This window comes from Vipera berus (genome assembly GCF_964194415.1).
Source record: "Vipera berus genome assembly, chromosome: 15".
Lineage (NCBI taxonomy): Eukaryota > Metazoa > Chordata > Lepidosauria > Squamata > Viperidae > Vipera > Vipera berus.
The window spans coordinates 4,243,145-4,264,901 of record NC_138218.1 but is presented as its reverse complement, the minus strand read 5'-3'; the positions used below and the strand labels follow the sequence as shown (position 1 = coordinate 4,264,901).

The 21,757-nt window shown below is 49.2% G+C and overlaps 2 long non-coding RNA genes across 2 annotated transcripts in view; both read left to right on the top strand.

Annotated features, from left to right (window-relative positions):
• Positions 1–861: 861 nt before the first annotated feature.
• Positions 862–21,757, top strand: part of LOC308674780 — a 32,678-nt gene continuing 11,782 nt past the window's right edge. The window contains exon 1 of the long non-coding RNA XR_014027957.1: positions 862–936. This is a non-coding gene — a long non-coding RNA (uncharacterized lncRNA). The remainder of the gene's footprint in view (positions 937–21,757) is intronic.
• LOC308674778 lies at positions 19,851–21,389 on the top strand. The gene is made up of 2 exons (XR_014027954.1): positions 19,851–20,699; positions 21,149–21,389. It is a non-coding gene; the product is annotated as an uncharacterized lncRNA (long non-coding RNA).

Genomic DNA, 21,757 nt, shown 5'->3' with positions numbered 1-21,757 from the left:
TCTCCTGTACAGAATTTGAGGGGCCCAAAGTAGGCACAGTATTTATGATGCAGGTTGAGCAAGCAGAACCAACCAGAACAATTCTCAGCCTCTATTTCATGGCCCTGATCTGAATTCTTAGGAGAGGACAGTTTCTGGCTCCTTCTCCTCCTTCAGGAAGGGATTCAGCTGCAGCCAGGATGGCCCAGAAAAGGGGCAGCTGAGAGGGTGGCTGTAACTCGAGCAGGAAGGCTGGTCTTGGACAACAGGCAAAGCCCCGGAAATCCAGCCCTTCTCAACACTGCCACAATTAGCACATGTGAATGTGGTTTTTATACCCTAGGGAGGAAGTTGTGTTCTGTGAACGGAAACAAGATGTGCTGAACTATAAACTGGCAATTTCTTGCCATTCAGCCTCTGGAATGCCTTCGCCAGCCTACCTGAGCAGGTTGTTGTGAGCTGTAATCTAGGGCCAGCCATTGCTCTACTATCCCCTTCGGAGGATGAGCTGTGTTCCAAAAGAAACCCGGGGCCGAGCCTCTCTGGGCTGCAGGGCTCCCAAGGGCCGGCAGGTGGCGTTAACAGCCATCCTTTGCTGCCCCCTGATGGCCGGTGGGGCAGTTGCCGCTCAGCTGTACTTCATCTGCAGGGCCGGGAAAGTCCGTGCCCCCCCACCGCCCCTCGCAGGAAAGACCTCAGTGGGTCCCTCAAACATCTCCCACGCCTCGGTTTACAGCCCTCCAGCCTTGAACGGGGTAGCAGCGGGAAGAGGACCCACTAGAGCTGTGCTGCACTATTGGTTGCTCTAATATATACGTTCTTTCACATGGGATGAGTCGCGCTTCTTGACGTGGAAGAGGCCTACGAGGAGAAACGCTGGAGGGTGCCATTTTGGTGCTGGGCGGAAGCAATGGAGGCTGCGGGCGCCCTCTTTACAGCAGGCGGAAGGAAAAGTAAGTTAGCACTGTCGCCTTCTGTGCAGCTGACGGAACAGAGCGAGAGTGCGCGCTCCCTCTGCAGGGAAAAGCTGGGAAAGGGAAGGAAGGAACAGGGCGATGGCTTGGAAGGATGCCTCTTTTAGGACGATCCAGCCAAATACTGTCCAAGCGGCCTCAGGAATTCTGGGAGTTGAAGTCATAAAAGGTCCATCATTGCTCACTTCTGACCTGGGAAAGCCCTAAACAAGAACCCAGCGGGACCAGAGGCTCTGTTCACAAGACTTCTTTCCCCACTCCTCGGTTTGCACATCCAGACCCCTAGCATTGTTCAACAGGCTCTTTGGAGGCCAACTTAACCTGGCATAAGACTAGCCAAACTGAGCATGTTGTGGAAATGTGAGGGCTTCCCTTGCCATTGAGTCTTATTGCAAGGACTCGCCCGGACAGTGTCCATCAGGGAACCTTCTCCAGCCAGGTGTCTCTCACTCTGTCCCTGGACATGTCTGGCTGACTTGAGAAGTAAAGCTTGTTTACACGTAGTTGGCACTTGGATGGGGCAGCACCAGGAAATGCAAGAGAAGCTGTCTAGCACTGGAAAGTTAAAAAAAGAACCAGCTCAGTCTCTATTGCTGTGCATAAATTCCCTTGAAAGGGCTTGTGAAGATACGGACTGTAGGGTTTGACACGAGTATGGTTTCTGTGCTCAGTTGACTAATGGCTGATCTGGGAAAAGGTTAATTGAGGTCCAGCCTCTTTAGCACCTGGAGCACGACAGGGACTGGAATTGGAAAGGCAGCGATGGCCCATTGCTTACATGTTGCCCCCCCAAGAGAGCTGCAACCACCTCCCCTCTCGAACAGCATCACCCAGAGATTTCTGTGCCTCACCCAACAAATGTTCCACACATCTTTGAGGAGGAGGCTTTGCTCCTGGACTGGGGGTGTCAGGCAGGTGGTTTGAGCCAGAGGGAGCTATGATGTGCAATGCAATAAGGTGTACTCCTTCTTTCCTTTTTTGTTCTTCTCTTTTGTAAGGCACTCATAGTCATTGGGAGTTGGGCTGCTCTCCAAATAAGTCATTCCGAAATAAATGGGCACCTCCCCCAATCCCTTCCGCTTGGATACCTCAGAGGATCCCTTTCAAACATCCCTGATGGAACTTGGTTTCTATCTCAGGCATGCAGGACAAGATCTGCCCCCCCCTCCACTCTTTCTTCCGGGTTTGATGCTTCAGCTGCTGAAGATGGAATGAGTTCCTGGGAAGAGTTCAGAGCTGAGGTTGGTTATTAGTGAAGGAAAATTCAAAGTCAAATTTAGAACAGAGCTGGAAGGGACCTTGGAGATCTCCTAGTCCACCCCCGCCCCCCTCAAGCAGGAGACCCAATATACCATTTCAGACAACTGGCTGTCCAATCTCTTCTTAAAAAACCCACAGGGATGAAACACCCACATGCCACGGATTGTGTGTGCTCAGGAAGTTTCTCCTTAATTCCAGGTTGCTTCTCTCTTGGTTCAGTTTCTGTTCTGGTGCTTTGGAAAAAGCCCTCAAATATTGGAAACTGTCACGTCCCCCCTTAGTCCTTCTTTTTTCCAAACCCTGCCACCGTTTTTCATTTGTTTTAGTCTCCAGGAAACCCCCGAAGAAATACATTTGGGAAAAGCATCATTGGCATACAAATATTTAAAGTCCAAGAATACAGGTAATTGCAGATCCTCCTATTTCCCCACGTGCGCGAAGAGGTTCCAGTGTGAATGCAGAGCGAGGGAAAGGAGAGGCAGAACTTCTGAAGAGCAGAACCCGCGGGGGGAGCCTGGCCCGAGCCCCCCCGGAGGAAGAGCCCCCCAACCCCCCCGCCTTGCCCAGGGAGAGACCCAGGAGGAGGAGGGAGGGAGGGGCGGAGACGCAGCCCGGGAGGCCCCCCAGCTCCGCCGGCCTGGATGCGGTGGGGGGGAGAAGATGGGACCCCAAAGGTCAAGGGGAGCCCCTCGCCTCAGCCCCCCCTTGCCAAAGCGAAACTCCGCTACTGCGCAGGCGCGCTCTGGCTGATTGAACGGAAGGATGCCGAATGGTCGCTCTGGCGATGGCGGCGATTGGCGGGAGGACTCCTCGGGGCGGTCCATTCCAAGAAAACAGGAAGAGCTACCGGTAACAGGAAACAGGCCTAGCAGCGAAGTCCCGCCTCTACTTCCGGAAAGGAAAAGAACTGAGACACCGAATTGATTCGTCCGCGGACGGGCTCGGACCCAGGTAGGGCGTAAGGGATGCCGGGAGTCGTAGTCCGAGAGGCTCTCTGGAGGAGAAGGGAGGGCGAGGCCTGGTCTGGCGAGACGGGCGTTGGGAGGGAGGTCTGGCCGGAAAGTCTCACTGAGAGGCTGAGGCTTCGGCCTTCCGGTCGGGGCTGGGACTCCCCTCTGGAGAAGGGACGAAGCCGTGACCCGCCTCTCTCCCTTCGCCCCTGCAGGAATTCGGGCGAGCCCGGCGGAGGAAGGAAGGAGGCCCCGCGGAGCAGCCCCGGGAGGAGACGGCGGGGAAGGCCCGGAAGGGATGAGCCGAAGGGGATTCCGCGAAAGGAGGCCGCCTGGAGGGGGAAGCGGGGAGCAGGAAAGGGGCGGAGACCCCGAGACGGGCCTGGAGGGCGGAGGCTCCCTCAGAAGAGGCGGGAAACGCCACAGAATCCAGGAGGGAGGAGAGAAATATCGTTGCCCTGAATGTGGAAAATCCTTTAAGAGAAATGGAGATCTTAAAAATCATCTAAGAATCCACACTGGAGACAGGCCGTATGGATGTCCGGAGTGTGGAAAGAGCTTCAGTCTGAGGGTAAACCTTTATAGACATCAAAGGATCCACACAGGAGAAAAACCGTATGAATGCCTAGAGTGTGGAAAGAGCTTCAGTCAGAGGAGCATCCTTTATGTACATCAAAGGATCCATTCAGGAGAAAAACCGTATAAATGCCTGGAGTGTGGAAAGAGCTTCAGTTAGAGGGGAAACCTTTATTTACATCAGAGAAAACACACAGGAGAAAAACCACACAAACCATTTAAATGCATGGAGTGTGGACAGTGCTTCAGTCAGAGGGGACACCTTTATGTACATCAAATGATCCACACAGAAGAAAACCTGTATAAATCCCTAGAGTGTGGAAAGAGCTTCGTTCATCTGCGAAACCTTTATGCACATCAAAGAATCCACATAGCAGAGAAACAGCATAAAAGCCTGAGGTGTGGAAAGAGCTTCAATGACAGGAGAACAGTCAGACAACACAGAAATCTCCAAAGAATTTGCCAGGGAGAAAAGAAATATCAATGCACAGAATATGAAAAATCCTTCAAAAGAAATGGAGAGAAACCACATAAATGCCTGGAGTGTGGAAAGAGCTTCAGTGTGCGGGGACAACTTTATAGTCATCAAAGAATTCTCACTGGAGAGAAACCACATAAATGCCTGGAGTGTGGAAAGAGCTTCAGTGTGCGGGGACAACTTTATAGTCATCAAAGAATTCACACTGGAGAGAAACCACATAAATGCCTGGAGTGTGGAAAGAGCTTCAGTCAGAAGGGACACCTTTATACACATCAAAGGATCCACACAGGAGAAAAACCGTATAAATGCCTGGAGTGTGGAAAGAGTTTCCGTCAGAGTAGTAACCTTTATGTACATCAAAGGATACACACAGCAGAAAACCTGTATAAATGCCTGGAGTGCGGAAAGAGCTTCATTCATCTGCGAAAACTTTATGCACATCAAAGAATCCACACTGGGGAGAAACCATTTAAATGCCTGGAGTGTGGAAAGAGTTTCAGTCAGAGGGGAAACCTTTATGTACATCAAAGGATCCACACAGGGGAAAAACCATATAAATGCCTGGAGTGTGGAAAATGCTTCAGTATGAGAGGAATCCTTTATAAACATCAAAAAATCCACACAGGAGAAAAACCACATAAATGCCTGGAGTGTGGAAGGAGCTTCAGTCAAAGGGGACACCTTCATAGACATCAAAGTATCCACTCAGGAGAGAAACCATATAAATGCCTGGAGCGTGGAAAGGGTTTCAGTGGACAAGCTTTTATACATATCAAAGACTCAAGTCAGGAGAGAAATGGTATCAATGTCTGTCTGTAGCAAGATATTCCGTGAGAAGGGAAGTCTTTATAAGCATCGATCCACTTGGGAGAAAAACCATACAAATGCTTTGAATGTGGGAAGAGCTTTATTGTTAATGGACATATCTATGGACATCATAGGATACATATGGGGAAAAAGCGCTAAATATGCTTGAGTGTGCAAAGACCTTCAGTCACAACGGTGCCACTAAAATAACAATAGCATTTAGACTTATCTGCGACCCCATAGTGTTGTGACTCAGGGCCAGCCTGTGGGTCCGACAGCCGGGTCCGATGTATCGGAGGACTCAGATGTGGGGGAGGAGGGAAACGAACCGGCTGATGATGATTTGGAGGCTTTGCAGAGTCCTCAGCCGGGGACCTCTTCTCAGCTGTGTGAGCCCGAGAGTGCGGAGGATGATGACCCACAGCTGGCCCTGTTCAAGGACGCCCGACGCAGGAGGCAGACGAGCAGGGACAAACAAAGAAAGACTATGGGACTCCTCGGGAGGAGGCACAGGGAGACCACGCCCTGAGCTCTCTATAAAAGAAGTGTTTGGGGAGGGGCTGGTTGCTGAAAGCAACTTTTCCGCTTGAGAAGACAAGCTCTTGTGTTTTTGTTAACTGCGTAATTAAATCTTGGCAGAAGCCTTTTAGCCTTGGACGCTTTCCAGACTCTTCTCTTAATTAGGGGTTGCGAGAAAAGGGCTGGTTCAGAACAGTTTGCTTTCAGCACCCACCCCTTAATACTACGATGGAGCAGCTTCTTGCCGAGAATGCCCAGCTCAACCAGCAACTCACCTTGCTGGCCACTCAGGTGGCACAACTGCAGGCTCAGGTACATGCTGCCCCCCCACCCAGGAGGAAATGTCAGTTAGCTATGCCGGATAAATTTGCTGGTAAACCAGAACTGTTTCCTGCCTTCCTGGGACAATGCCAGCTTTATATCAGCGTGAGAGCAGCTGATTTCCCCACTGACCGTGATAAGGTGGGATTCGTGTTGAGCCTTCTGTCGGGAGATGCAGCTCGTTGGGGCACGCCTCTGTTGGCACAGCCTAGCCCTTTGTTGGATAACTTTGGGGGGTTTTGTGACCATATGCGCCTCATGTACGAGGACCCGATTAAGGCGCAGATCGCCACCCGACGTCTGAAAGCTTTGAGGCAGGGTCAGCGCCCCCTACAGGCCTATATCAGCGATTTCCGGCTGCTTAGCCAGGATTCCGCCTGGAATGAGGCTGCGCTCGTGGATGCCTTTCAGGATGGCTTGTCAGAGGAGATGTTGGATGAGCTGGCCCGCGTGGACATTCCCTCAGATCTGAATGGGCTGATCCATCTTTGTCTGCGGATCGATGCCCGGCTGCAGCAGCGTAAGAGTCGCCGTGCTACCCCACAGACCCCTGCCGCCCCTGTTGTGCGTGAGCCCCCAGTCCAGAGGGAGGAGCCAATGGAGCTGGGTGCCGCCAGGTCCCGTCTATCGGTGACGGAAATGGACAGACGACGATCGGAGGGGTTGTGTTTTTACTGTGGGGACCCTGGACATTTGGCTGCTTCTTGCCCAAAGAAGCGTCAGCGGGCGTCAGTGACCAAGCCAGCTCCGAGAAAGTCCCCTGCTTTGCTATCGGGAAACGGTCCGAGCCCGATCTAGACGGTGTGAAAGATCGGGCGACCCACAACGATCACGCCGAGCGACGCCGTTCCGACGGTGCCTGTGAACCTCCACGGCATTTGATTTTGGAGGCACGACTGATCCTTCCTGGCAAGCCAGAGGGGATTCCGGTCCATGCCTTAATTGACTCTGGGGCTACCACTAACTTTATGGATTCGGCCTTTGTGGCCAAATGGGCTGTTCCCCAGTGTCCGGTGGATCCGCCCATGCTTGTGGAGACCATCGATGGTCGAGTGCTCCTGTCCGGGCCTATCACGGCCGCCACGCAACCCGTGTGTATGGCCATCAGTACCCATGTGGAGGCCATTCAGTTTTACGTCACTTCGGATCTGCACTTCCCCGTGGTCTTGGGACTGGCGTGGCTCCGGGCGCATGATCCACAGATCTATTGGTCTCAGAACTTGGTCACCTTCCCAAGTTTGCAGTGCGTGGACCACACCCGCCATATCTGTGCCGGCCAGGTGGAGGGTTCCTCAGGGGTTTCCTTGCCTCCCGTACTGTCCGACTTTGCTGACGTGTTCAGCGAGTCAGAGGCGGACCAATTACCCCCGCACAGGCCCTACGACTGCTCCATTGACCTAGTCCCTGATGCGCCTCTCCCAGTGGGGCGTTTGTACTCCATGTCGGAGCCCGAGTTGGCCGCATTGCGGGACTTCCTGACAAAGAACTTGGCTCGTGGATTCATCCGGCCCTCGTCCTCGCCAGTGTCTGCGCCCGTGCTCTTCGTCAAAAAGAAGTCGGGCGAGTTACGGCTTTGCTGTGACTACCGGAAACTCAACGCTATCACGGTGCGTAACCGCTACCCGCTGCCCCTCATCCCCGAGCTCTTGGACCGACTCCGGGAGGCTAAGATCTTCACGAAACTGGACCTGCGTGGAGCTTACAACCTCGTCAGGGTTCGGCCGGGTGATGAGTGGAAGACAGCGTTTGGTACTCGCTATGGACATTTCGAGTACACGGTGATGCCGTTTGGCCTGACCAACGCCCCCGCTGTGTTTCAGCATTTTATGAATGACATCTTTCGGGATCTGTTGGACCAGTTTGTTGTGATTTACCTGGACGACATCCTGATTTACTCCCCGTCGCGTGAAGCGCATCATCAGCATCTCCGTCAGGTCCTGCAGCGCCTCCGGAAACATCGGCTGTTTGCCAAGTTGGAGAAGTGCCAGTTCTACCAGGTGACCATTGATTTCTTGGGCCACCGCATTTCTCCTGAGGGCATCGCCATGGATCCAAGTAAAGTTGAGTCGTTGCAGAGTTGGCAACCCCCGCGTCGCGTGAAGGATGTTCAGCGACTTCTTGGATTTGCCAACTACTATCGGACATTCATCCCTGGCTTTGCTGCCTTGACAGCCCCCCTCACCCGGCTCCTGCAGAAGAAGACTCGGTTCCAGTGGAACGCCCCCGAACAACAGGCGTTCCAAGCTTTGAAGGACGCCTTCATGAAGGAGCCCATCTTGAAGCATCCTGACCCGCAACGGCCGTTTGTCGTGGAGGCGGACGCCTCCGACATTGCCATTGGGGCCGTGTTACTCCAGGCAGCGACGCCCAACGGTACCCTTTTCCCTTGCGCGTATCACTCTCGGAAATTGAATCCCTCGGAGCGCAACTATACCATCTGGGAGAAGGAGCTGCTGGCCATCAAGGCGGCGTTCGAGGCTTGGAGGCATCATCTGGAGGGGGCGCGGCATCAAATCGAGGTCCGGACGGACCACAAGAATCTGGAAAGCCTGCAGACCGCTCGGAATTTGAACCAACGCCAGATCCGGTGGTCCCTCTTCTTTGCGAGGTTTGACTTCCGGGTGCGGTACATACCAAGCGGGCACAACCAGAGAGCGGATGCTCTGTCCAGGAAGCCCGAGTACACCCGAGTGGAAGACAAGCTTCCGCCCAGGACAGTGATCCCCGTCGAGTCTTTTGCTGCGGTGCGGGAGCCGGTGGATATACGGGCTCGGATCCGGGAGGCGCAGCAGCAGGAGGCGTGGGTGGCTCAGCGGAAGGAAGAGGTGGGGCCAGATTCGCCTTGGTCGGTCACGGATGGACTCCTGTATTATCGTGACCGGCTCTATGTTCCAGGAGGGCCACTCAGGGGACTCGTCCTCAGCCAATGTCATGATAACCCGGCTGCGGGGCATTTTGGCCTGTTCAAGACTCTGAACCTGGTCTCCCGTACTTTCTGGTGGCCCTGAGTCCGACACGATGTCCAGTCTTATGTCACCTCTTGCGTCCCATGCAGGCAGGCCAAGTCAGCGACAGGGGCCCCGCCTGGTTTACTGCAGCCTTTGCCAACGCCCAAGAGACCCTGGGGGGCTGTGTCCATGGACTTTCTGACGGATCTACCCCCATCCTCCGGCTTCACGACAGTGTTTGTGGTGGTGGACATGTTGACCAAGATGGCGCACTTCATCCCCTGTCGCGGCTTACCGTCAGCTCGCGCCACTAGTCGCATGTTCATCCAACAGGTGTTCCGGCTGCACGGCCTTCCCGACAGGGTCGTCTCCGATAGGGGGGCCCAGTTTACAGCCCGCTTCTGGCAGGAGTTGATGCGGGCGTTGGACATTAAGGTTTGCCTCTCGTCCGCGCATCATCCTCAGACAGACGGGGGTACCGAGAAGGTCATCGGCATCTTAGAGCAGTATCTGCGCTGCTATGTTAACCTGCAGCAGGACAACTGGGTGGACTATTTGGCCATAGCCGAGTTTGCCTTTAATAACTCGCAACACACCTCCACGCAGATGACACCGTTCTTGGCCAACGTGGGTTATCACCCCAGGTTCTTCCCTCTTTCTCCCGTGGACTCACCGGAGCCGGCAGCGAACGAATTCATGGCGGAGTTACAGGCGATCCATCGGTTGGTGCGACGGCAGCTGGAGAAGGCCAAGGCCGACTACAAGAGGTTCGCCGATCGGTCGAGAAGGGATACGCCTCCACTATCGGTGGGGGATCGGGTCTGGCTGTCCACCAGGAACCTACCATCCACTCGGCCGGCGAGGAAGCTGGACCACCGTTACCTTGGACCGTTCCCAGTCGAGGCCGTCATCAACCCGGTCGCCTATCGTTTAACTCTGCCACGTTCCCTGCGCGTGCACCCCGTCTTCCATCGGTCCTTGTTGGTCCCCGAACAACCGGCCTGTCCACTTCGCCAAGCGGAACCTCCCCCATCAGGAACTCGTGATGGAGGCAGCACCCCCGAGTACGAGGTCGCCAGCATCAGGGATTCCCGCTGGCTGAAAGGTCGCTTCCAGTACCTGATCGAGTGGAAAGGGTACGGGCCGGAGGACTTCACATGGGAAGACGCGACCGCCGTTCATGCCCCTGCGTTGGTGACTGCTTTTCACGAACAGTTCCCATCCCGACCGCATCCGGATCGGCAGACCCGAGGGAAGGGCCCTGCGGTGCGGGATAGTGTTGTGACTCAGGGCCAGCCTGTGGGTCCGACAGCCGGGTCCGATGTATCGGAGGACTCAGATGTGGGGGAGGAGGGAAACGAACCGGCTGATGATGATTTGGAGGCTTTGCAGAGTCCTCAGCCGGGGACCTCTTCTCAGCTGTGTGAGCCCGAGAGTGCGGAGGATGATGACCCACAGCTGGCCCTGTTCAAGGACGCCCGACGCAGGAGGCAGACGAGCAGGGACAAACAAAGAAAGACTATGGGACTCCTCGGGAGGAGGCACAGGGAGACCACGCCCTGAGCTCTCTATAAAAGAAGTGTTTGGGGAGGGGCTGGTTGCTGAAAGCAACTTTTCCGCTTGAGAAGACAAGCTCTTGTGTTTTTGTTAACTGCGTAATTAAATCTTGGCAGAAGCCTTTTAGCCTTGGACGCTTTCCAGACTCTTCTCTTAATTAGGGGTTGCGAGAAGAGGGCTGGTTCAGAACACATAGTGCTTTACAGTGCAGTCTGGGAGATTTACAAGGTAGGCATTATGTGCATATTGCCCGCAACAATCTGGGTCTCATTTTACACCCTCCGAAGGATAGAAGGGTGAGATAAGGCTGAGCGCTGTCAGAATGGAACTCCAGGCTGTGGACATTCTTCCTGCAACTTAAAATGTGATTGATGAAATGCAAAAGGGCTCCTCAAGGGCTAAGAAGCTATTTATCACAGACCTAATTACAGCTCAGTAAGAAAGGTGTGAACTCTTACCCTTCATAGCCATCTCTATCTTTGTCATTATGACTGTATTATGACCTAATAAGCAGGCATATACATAGAATGAAGGCTACTGCTAAGCTTGTAAGCCGCCCTGAGTCTTCGGAGAAGGGCGGGAAATAAATGGAATTAAAATAAATAAAAAAAATAAAAAGTATACTGTATTCTCACCCAAACATTCAGGAGTAAGTGTTGGAATAACCATGATCTCTATTCCTATACATGAAGCTGGCCAGTACTTTTCTAACATGGAAAGTCTTCAGTGAATCATGAATAAGGAAGCAAGCAAAAAACCTTGGAGAGATGTCATTGGCTACAGCCGTATAAGGGCATAGTTACAGAATCTTTCACACCATTGGCTATTCCATATAAGGCAAATTCTGATGCCTCCTGCAGGTGATTGGTCATTACTGTATTTGAATCTACTATTAACACCAATGTTTCCTTTCAGGATAGGTTTAGAACAGCACGTGTGTACTTAAATCATGCAGGATTGGCACGATGTAACCATTTAATCCTGATTGGTTGATTTGAACAATAATAAAACATGATTGTTTGCTTATACTATAAATAAACAAGGTCCACCGCTCCTTGTGGTTTGGTGTTCGTCCCAGGAGCAGCGGAGCCCTCACCCTGAGAGATCTCTGTGTCCTTCTTTCATGGGCGCCAACCCTGGGCGGGAGCAGCCGCTGCCCAGCCTCACCAGAGGCTAATTATTCTCAACCTGGCTGCTCACAGACCCGGTGGGGTCAGACAGCAGCAGGTTCTCAGCAACTGGTGACCCCGACGTGATTCTGCGGAATACGTCTTCAGCCATCCATTCTCATTCGACCGACGGTGGCCGTGACTCATCCTTGTCCGTCGCTAGACGCAGGACTTTTTGTGAGTATGGGCGGAAAATTCTCTCAACAGCAGACAGCGCATCTGCAGGAGTTGAGGGAATTAATTGATAATTGCAGGAAATTGGCTGGTTCTAAAAAAGGCAAGCAACTTCCTCCGGTAAAAAACGGAGACTTAATTCGGCTTCTTTCTTACGTGTGGGAACAATGCCCAAAATATCCTGAAAGGGGATCACTCAAATTGGCTACATGGACCAAATTAGGAGAATATTTTCATGAGACCCCTAGGGCTCCGGTAAAAATCTTAAACTCGTGGAGGATCATAATGGAATGTTTAACTCTCCACTATGCATGTTTTAACCAGATAGGAGGGACGGACAGAACATTGGCCTTCTCCGTGCCGCCCCCACCTTATGAAAAATCGGAAACTCCTCCTACCTCTTCTCTTTACCCTGCTGTGCCTGTCCCTCCCTCTGCTCCCGACCAAGAGGAAAAAGCCTCTGAGTTTATTACCATCACTATTTCTAAACCTCCTCCCCACCCCATTCAAGGGGCACCTTTTGTTCACTCTATGCTTGCAGCTCGTGCCTCTGGGATGTTAGATCCAGAGGATTTAGAAGCTTGTGCTGCCGACCCTGTCACCTTTTTTGTTCCTCAGGCTGCTGCGGCTCCCGCTGCTGCTGCTGTTTAATGATTGTGCTATTTTGTGTTGCCTAATAGTTGAATTTGAATAATCTTACACACTTTTCAAGGGGCATGTAATCTTATGAGTACAAGTGTATTGAATTCCCCAAACTCGAATCACGATTTCTTCTGATTGGTGAGTGGAATAATGTGGCTGTAAAACAGGTAGGCCGTACAGGTTGCCTTAAACAACTTCAGTGGTGAAGTACTAAACTACAGGTAATCCTCGAGGCATGACAGATCACCAGAGGCTAATTATTCTCAACCTGGCTGCTCACAGACCCGGTGGGGTCAGACAGCAGCAGGTTCCCAGCAACTGGTGACCCCGACGTGATTCTGCTGGTTCTAAAAAAGGCAAGCAACTTCCTCCGGTAAAAAACGGAGACTTAGACGTGTGGGAACAATGCCCAAAATATCCTGAAAGGGGATCACTCAAATTGGCTAAAGGTAAAGGTAAAGGTTCCCCCGCACATGCGTGCTAGTCGTTTCCGACTCTAGGGGCCGGTGCTCATCTCCGTTTCATAGCCGAAGAGCCAGCGCTTGTCCGAGGACGTCTCCGTGGTCATGTGGCCGGCATGACTAGACACCAAAGGTGCACGGAACGCTGTTACCTTCCCACCGTGGTGGTCCCTATTTTTCTACTTGCATTTTTACGTGCTTTCGAACTGCTAGGTGGGCAGAAGCTGGGACGAGTAACAGGCACTCACTCTGTTACGCGGCACTCGGGATTCGACCCGCCAAACTGCCGACCTTCTGATCGACAAGCTCAGCGTCCTAACCCACTGAGCCACCGCGTCCCTTTTTAAATTGGCTACATGGACCAAATTAGGAGAATATTTTCATGAGACCCCTAGGGCTCCGGTAAAAATTTTAAACTTGTGGAGGATCATAATGGAATGTTTAACTCTCCACTATGCATGTTTTAACCAGATAGGAGGGACGGACAGAACATTGGCCTTCTCCGTGCCGCCCCCACCTTATGAAAAATCGGAAACTCCTCCTACCTCTTCTCTTTACCCTGCTGTGCCTGTCCCTCCCTCTGCTCCCGACCAAGAGGAAAAAGCCTCTGAGTTTATTACCATCACTATTTCTAAACATCCTCCCCACCCCATTCAAGGGGCACCTTTTGTTCACTCTATGCTTGCAGCTCGTGCCTCTGGGATGTTAGATCCAGAGGATTTAGAAGCTTGTGCTGCCGACCCTGTCATCTTTTTTGTTCCTCAGGCTGCTGCGGCTCCCACTGCTGCTGCTGGGGGGGCTGCGGCTGACGGGGCAGCCGCTGCTGCCCCACCACCACCTCCACCCGCACAACCTGTTTATGCTCCTCTAGCTCCAAAAACTATTAAGGACATTAAAGTTGCTGTGATTCAATATGGCCTTCATTCTAAATACACTTTCTGCCTGATCACAGGTTTGAGTCACCTTGGCACTCATATGACCATCGCTGATTATCGCATGCTGTTTGATATGATTTTAACCCCAGCTCAAAACGTTGTTTGGTCAGCAGAATATGCCAAACAAATCCAAATTTTAGTAGGGAGAGGTCTTCCCCAAAATGTAACCAAAGAACAACTATTGGGGACAGGCCAATTCCTAAATTTGGACAATCAACTTCAAATGAACCAAGCTGGCTTTCCTTTAATCACACAAGCTGCTATGGCTGCGCTCAGGAAAGTTGATGAGTCTGGCAGAACACCCACCCAGACATTTTCTAAGATTCAGCAAGGATCAAACGAAAGTTATCAAGACTTCATCAGTCGTTTGACGACTGCTATAGAAAGACAAATTGACAACGCTCAGGCTCAAGATGAAATTCTGCTCAAGTTAGCTTTTGAAAATGCAAACAAAGATTGTCAGAAATTACTTCAGGCTATCGCAAACAAGCCTGAGGTTACTGTGGCGGAAATGTTGGAGCAATGCCGCATCGTCGGCACCACCGCCTACTCCATGGAAGCACTGGCATCAGCCATGGTCACTGGCTTTTCTACCCAGGGGGAACTCCAAAAGGGGTCCCGCCTGGGCGGAAATTGCTTTAACTGTGGTAAGCCAGGCCACTTCAAATCTCAATGTAGAGTCCCCGGCGGAGGTGCTTCCAAAACAGGCAACCAATCGGCTAAACTGAAAACGGTGTGCCCCCGCTGCAAAAAGGGGTTCCATTGGGCCAATCAATGCCGCACCTCTTCTGGCTCCCAGCAGGGAAACTAGAGGAGGGGCAGTCAGCCAGCCCGACACCAAAGGCTGACATTTCTTTTCCTCTTAATGCTTCTAACCCCTCTGATCTTTTCACTGATTCTCTTTTTCATTCTCCCCCGATTCGCATAGTCGCCTCAGAGGAGGTTGAAATTAATGTTCCTGGCTTAGTCTATTTTCTGCCTACTGAACCTGATCCTAAATGCCCTTTACCTCCTAAAGGCCCACTCCTGGTTTTTCCAGTGCGCGATCTTGTTGCTAGGGGAATTCTAGCTTCCCCATTTTTGCGAGACTCTCGTGACTTTTCCTCTGTTGCAATGGCGGTTACCGGAAACTCACCCACAATTTTTCACAAAGGGGACCTCGTGGCGTCAGCCATTTTGTTGGTCCCAGCCACGGCTCCGCCCTCCTCTGAGGTCACGGATGCGCTTGCAGTTGAGCAGCCAGTCCAAGATGGCCGCCCCATGATGACGTTTACTATCAGTGACCGGAGTTTTTCTGGTTTATTGGATACAGGGGCGGACGTCAGTGTCATCCGATCTTCGGAATGGCCACAGGGCTGGGAGACTGAGAGCGCCCCGGCTGTCAGAGGAGTAGGGGGAATTCAACATGCCATGCGCAGCAAGAGGTGGCTCCTGGTAACTTCTTCCTTTGTTTCTTCAGTCGCTTACTTTCAACCTGTTATATTGCCTATTCACACAAATCTGTGGGGTCGTGATTTGATGCAACAGTTTCAAGCTAAATTGACACTTGAATAGATTCACTATGTCTATTTCACCTTTAAAGCTCCAATTGACAACTGATACTCCTGTTTGGATAGACCAATGGCCCCTCACCTTAGAAAAATTAAACGCTTTAAAGCAATTAGTTAAGGAGCAATTGGAAAGTGCTCATATTGAGCCATCCAACAGTCCTTACAATACGCCTGTCTTTGTCATTAAAAAGAAATCTAGAAAATGGAGATTTTTGCACGACCTCCATGCGGTGAATGCCATAATAAAACCGATGGGGGCTCTACAACTTGGCCTGCCAAATCCGAATTTGATTCCTCAAAATTATGACCTCATGATCATTGACTTGAAAGATGCTTTCTTTTCTATTCCTTTATGCGAGGAAGATAGACAACTGTTTGCTTTTACTTTGCCTGTTCTCAATAACTCTGAGCCTGCTCAGCGATACCAATGAAAGGTTTTACCTCAAGGCATGCTTAACAGCCCCACCATGTGTCAATGGTACGTGGCAAAGGTGTTGCAACCATATCGTGATAAGCATCCACATTTTTTGGTTTATCATTATATGGACGATATTTTAATTGCAGCACCAGGCCCCAAAGGAACTGTTATGGCCACTTTTGATTTTTTTTTTAATTGAAAAGTTTTATCATACATTTTATCTTTAACAAACCCCCCTACCCCTCCCCTATCCCTCCCTCCTTACCCCTCCCCCCTCCCCCCCCCCGACTTCCCAGAGCTAAGTACAAGGTATAAAAGACAAAAAAAAGAATCATAAACAACCATATGCTAACAACCGTAAACTCTAAAATCTATCACTCTCTAGCTCATATAGGATAACTACAAACACTATTAATATAAAATATATAAAAAAAGAGGAAAAAAAAGAGAAAAGAAGGGAAGGCTTATTCAAATGCTACATGAAACTTTTTAGTCCCATATTTATTCTGGATATACTCAATCCATTTGTCCCATATTTGTTCTGGATATACTCAATCCATTCCTCTTAACAGTTTAATTTCATTCTCCAATTCTTTCCTCCTAGCTTCCACAGCACATCTATGTTTATTATTCATATATATCAACACCCCTCTCATATAGGCCTTGCTAGCATCCCAAACCATGTCCATAGAGGTGCCCTTATTCATATTAATTTCTAAAAAAAAAAAAAAAACCCTTCATCCGCTGTTTATATTCTTCCACATTTCTCTAGTTTCTAAACAAATTCTCATTTACGCGCCACGAGCGCCTATCTCTATTCTCCTTATTAATCTCTAGCCAAACTGGGCTATAATCAAAAATAGTTCTTGCACATATCTTCACCTTCTTAATCCTTGAAAAAAAGTCATTAGTCAACAAAATAAAATCGATCCGGAAAAAAGATTGATGTCTGTCAGAAAAAAAAAAAGTATAATCCTTTTCATGCGAATGTCTTTCACGCCAAATATCTCACGACGCGCTTAAAAGCTCCAGCCTTGTCCATCTGTACATCCAAAACACCATTCCAATCCCCCATAAAAATAAAAAATTTATAATCCAACTGGGTAAACTAAAAAAGTCAGCTTGTTGTTGATTAGGAGCATATAATCCAACTAAAAGCATCTTTTTACCTTCTGGCAGCAACTCTATCATAACGTATCTTCCATGCTTATCTGCTTCAATTAAGTCCGCTGTTAAAGCACTTTTAACATAAACAACCACTCCATTAATATTGAAAAACTTTCTTCCTCTTCTGTGGTAAATTTAATCCATTAACGTTCCAAGTTAAAAATTTAGTTGCCATGCATATCATCCCAAAGCTCTTGGAGCACTGCTTAAATAGGACTATCTTTTTTAGGCCGTACTCCTCCCACTGCTTGGCTGTGAGTACATTTTGGAAATTCCATAGACTTCTGCTGACCTTATTCTTTTATTTTTTTTTGATCGTTTTAAAGCAGCACGCGTCTCCCTCTGCTCTCTAAAATCATCCAAAGAAGTTGTGGCTTGATCTCCTCCAGCACCATTCTCCTCTGTCTGTCCATCTTCAGCCTCTTGGTGTTCTCCTTCTCCAGATCCCTTTGCAGCTTCCAGAAGTGATAGTGGGGTTGCTTTTAAAACGTTATTATAAAAATCACGCGCCTGCATCACAGTGGCCAAACGGTGCCTTTTACCTTCATGCATCACCATCAACCCAACTGGAATCTCCCATCTGAACCTTATATCTCGTTGCTTGAGCTCTTGCACTAAAAATGTAAAATCCTTCCTTCTCCTTAAAATCTTTGGAGGAATTTCTTTTAGAACCAAAACTTCTTGATCAGCAATCACAACTTTAGCATCATAGGCAGCTTGAATAACTTCATCTCTAATTTCCCTCTTTGCAAAATAAACCACCACATCTCTAGGTAACTTTCTCTGTCTAGCAATCCATGAATTCACACGAAACACTTTATCCATGCCTCCCTTTATTTCAGATGCTGGCTGACTCAATACTACTTCCAGAGCCTCAGAAATCAGCTGCTTTAGGTCTTCCTTAATATTCTCTTTTAAACCTCTGATTCTAACAGCATACTGCATCTGGAAATATTGAGCAAGACTCAGTTCTCTGTCCATTTTGTCTCTTAAATCTTCATTCTCCAGTACTTTTGCTTCTAATATGGCATTCTTTTGAGTCAAATCTTCCACTTTTTCATCCAAATCTTCCACACATTCAGCCACTCTATACACTGAAGACAAAATGTCTACCTTCATCACTCTGAACTTCTCTTCCATCCTCTCTTCTATTCTCTCCTCCAATTTCTCCAATTTCTCCTCCATCTTTGCAAATTTATCACCCATTGTTTCCAGAATTACCTGGGCATATTTTTCAAGAGCATCTTGTAAATCCTTCGGTGTCAATACATCAGGAAGAAGCAACGCTTGCAATGATGACTGTTGCATCGGAGAAGTTCCAGCACTCCAAAGAGCTTTTGGGGGAGGTTTAACCGCCATCTTTACTTTCACTTACTACGCACTTTCACTTTTAAATTTATAAAATCCATTAAGCTAGAAAGCAGCAATAAAAATCCTCTTCACCTTTTCCTCCTGTACCGCTCTGCCTGCTCCTTTTATTCCATAGTCTTTCCTTCTGGCAGGGGTGGTCGCAAACGCCTGGCTCCGCTCCAGAAATCGCGGAGCAGAGACGCTGACCAGCTGGGAGCAACCCAGGCTACGGGGGAGTTCGATCCTTCAGCCGCCCAAGCTTTAAGCTCAGGCGGCCCCGGAGAACTCAACCCCTACCTGGGGGCTCACCCCCTCCTCTTCTCCCGAGGAGGGGGCTTCAAATCCACCCGAACAGCTGATCGGCGCTGTTTCGGGTGGAAATAACACAGCTGAGCCGCGGGCAGCCCGCAAGGGCTGTCTCCGGCGCCGCGCCACCACCGGAAGCCAAGGCCACTTTTGATTTTTTAACAAGGATTTTAATTGGTTTTTTTGTCAGTCCTCAAAAGATCCAGCAGATGTCGCCATTTTCCTATCTGGGCCACAAATTGTTGAGCACAGCTGCTCATCCACACATCCAGGCATTACATTTGCCTCCAGAACCAACCTTGGTGCAACTTCAACAGTATCTGGGCACAATAAACTGGGCCAGGCCTTATTTGTCCTTGTCTACTGCTGATTTGTCTCCCTTGTTTCATGCCTTGTCCTCTGCTAAACATCCTGCAGACAGAATCGTACTCACATCGTCTCATTTTGAATCCTTGCAACTGGTGAGTAATGCCCTACATAAGGTCTGGGTGGACCGCAGCATCCCGGATGTTCCTTTTGCTGCTATTATTTTAAACACTAAATCACTTTTCACAGCTGCAATTGTTCAACATACTGACAAACTGAAAATCATTGAATGGATTCATTTGTCTCACACTCCAAAGGTTTCCATTCTCACTAAAGAAGCTCAATTGGCACAAATCATCTTTAAAATTCGGCACAGGACGCAAGCCCTTGCAGGCCAAGAAATTCACACACTTTTCATTCCAATGTCACTGCAGATCTGGGAACAAGTATTCCAGCACTCCAGTGACCTTCAATAATCCTTGGCGGATTGGTATGGGAAAGTCTCTTGCCATCCACCTCCGGATTATCGTTTGCAATTAGTCCGAACTATTCCAATCAGATGGCATTCACCTCTTTCCCCCAGTCCTCTCAGAAATGCTGTTACGGTTTTTCTGGATGGTAGTAAGGGAGGAGGCGCTTGTGCCTGGTTGGAAAATGGTTCTTGGAAAACAGAATTAACCACCCCCCAGAAGTCTGCACAGAAAGCCGAACTGGCTGCTTCAATCTTGGCCTGTCAACTTTTTTCAGCTCGCCCCTTGAACCTAATTGTGGATAGTCTTTATGTCTATCACACTATCACTGTAATTTTTGGATCTTACTTGTCTCCCTCTATTCAGCCAGAGTTATTGCAACTTTTTTCCACGCTGCAAGAATTGCTTTTCTCACGCCCACATCCTATTTTTGTTGCTCACATTCGTAGTCATCAGCCTTTCCCAGGTTTTTTGCAAGAGGAAAACAATGTTGCAGATCAGGCTGCCTCCGGACCTTCGGCCTGTTTGCAACCCCTCACCCCCTGGGAAAGTCATTCATATTTTCATCAAAATTCCAAAGCTTTGCAGAAGCAGTTTGGCATCACCGCTGCAGAAGCAATTGCAATTCGCCAGCAATGTCCAACATGCAGCTAACAAGCAACTGCAATCCCTATGGGTGTTAATCCAAGGGGATTGGAGCCTTGCCAAATTTGTCAAATGGATGTCACACAATATGCACCATTTGCCCCATGGAAGTATTTGCATGTTTCAATTGACACCTTTTCAGGATTCATCATGGCCACCCCCCAAAGGGGAGAAGCCACCAAACATGTCATTAATCATTGTATTCGGACCTTTGCAGTGCTGGGATGTCCAAAAGAACTCAAAACAGATAATGGCCCTGCCTATAGCAGTCAAGCCATGGCAGAATTTTGTCATCATTGGCAAATAACAGACAAATTTGGAATTCCATATAATAGCCAAGGCCAAGCCTTGGTGGAAAGGGCTAACCAAACCCTGAAACATGCTTTAGATCGCTATAAAAATCAGAACGGGGGAAAATGAAGCCCCAACCTCCCGGCAGTGCAAAATATTTTAAATCTTTGTCTTTATACTTTGAACTTTGCTAATTTGACTGGTCATCCATTAACCACGGCTGCAGAGCGGCATTTTTCATCTCAAGTTGCAGATCAGCCTAAACCCAAAGTGTGGTATCGCCAACTTCCAGACCTAACTTGGAAAGGCCCTGCAGACCTTCTCACTTGGGGAAGAGGCTACACAGCTGTTCAACTGCCAGACAAAGTGCTGTGGATCCCCGGTCGTCATGTTCGTCCCTATCATGGCTCCACAAACCCAACTGCAGCAACCAATAACGCATGGTTTGTGACTTTTTTCAGCTTTGTTCTAACACCACTGACTGATGCCACTAAAACACAATTCCACCTGAAAGCTTACCCCAGATGTCAAGTTTTGCCGCCTACTCAGCCTGCAGTATTTCATTGTGCCTCCACTTCACCAGCTATCCCATCCCGTTTTCAATGGCTCACACCTTTGACATTGGTTCCAGTCAAAAATGACTCTTTTCACACTGTTTTTATTCAAGACTCAGTGCTAACCTTGATTCTTTTTCCACCCATGATCAATCAAACCGCCAACTATTGGTGTTTTGGCTATGACATCATTGATAATTTTGAACATTATTGGATAGGGGTTCGAGTCATTTGGCAGCCACGTCCTCGCCCCTCTCGGTCCCCACACCATGGGGTGATACTTGGCCCTACCTTTGTTTATGGACATACTGGAGATATTGTTTATTTTCATTGTTCAGATCACTCTCAACCTTATTGCCCCATCGTATGGACCCAGAAGGAACAACCTGTTGTTAACAACGAGTCCATGGTCATTTACCATCATCATCAACTTCAAAAAAACGATGCTGGGTTGAAGGTTACTTTCAGATAAAATACTCAGTGTCTATTTGAGTCCTCGTGTTTATGCAATAAAAAGCCGGTGCAAACTCTAAAAACTACAAATAGAAAAATAGAAAAGAAAAAAAATTGGGGGGGGGGGAGAAAAGGACAGGAGAAAGAAAAAAACACCTTTCTCCTTCATCCCAATAGGTAATAATTTTGGTAACTTATCTACCATCTTTAAATACAGCACAATTATCCCCATCCCTCCTCTCTTAATTAAAAAAAACATCAAAAATTATTTCATTAAACATTCTTTACTAAAGGTCCAGTAAGGACAACCACATATATTCATATTCTCTCCCTCCCTATCCCTCTCTTTGTGCCCATTATTAATCCAGTCCAAGCGCCCACCCACCCCCCACACACAGGTTTTTCTGTCTTGCTCTCATGGGTATCGAGAGGAGGAGAAACCGGCCCGAATGGAATGGGACAAATGAACACGGCTGCCTTAATACGCCCGCTGC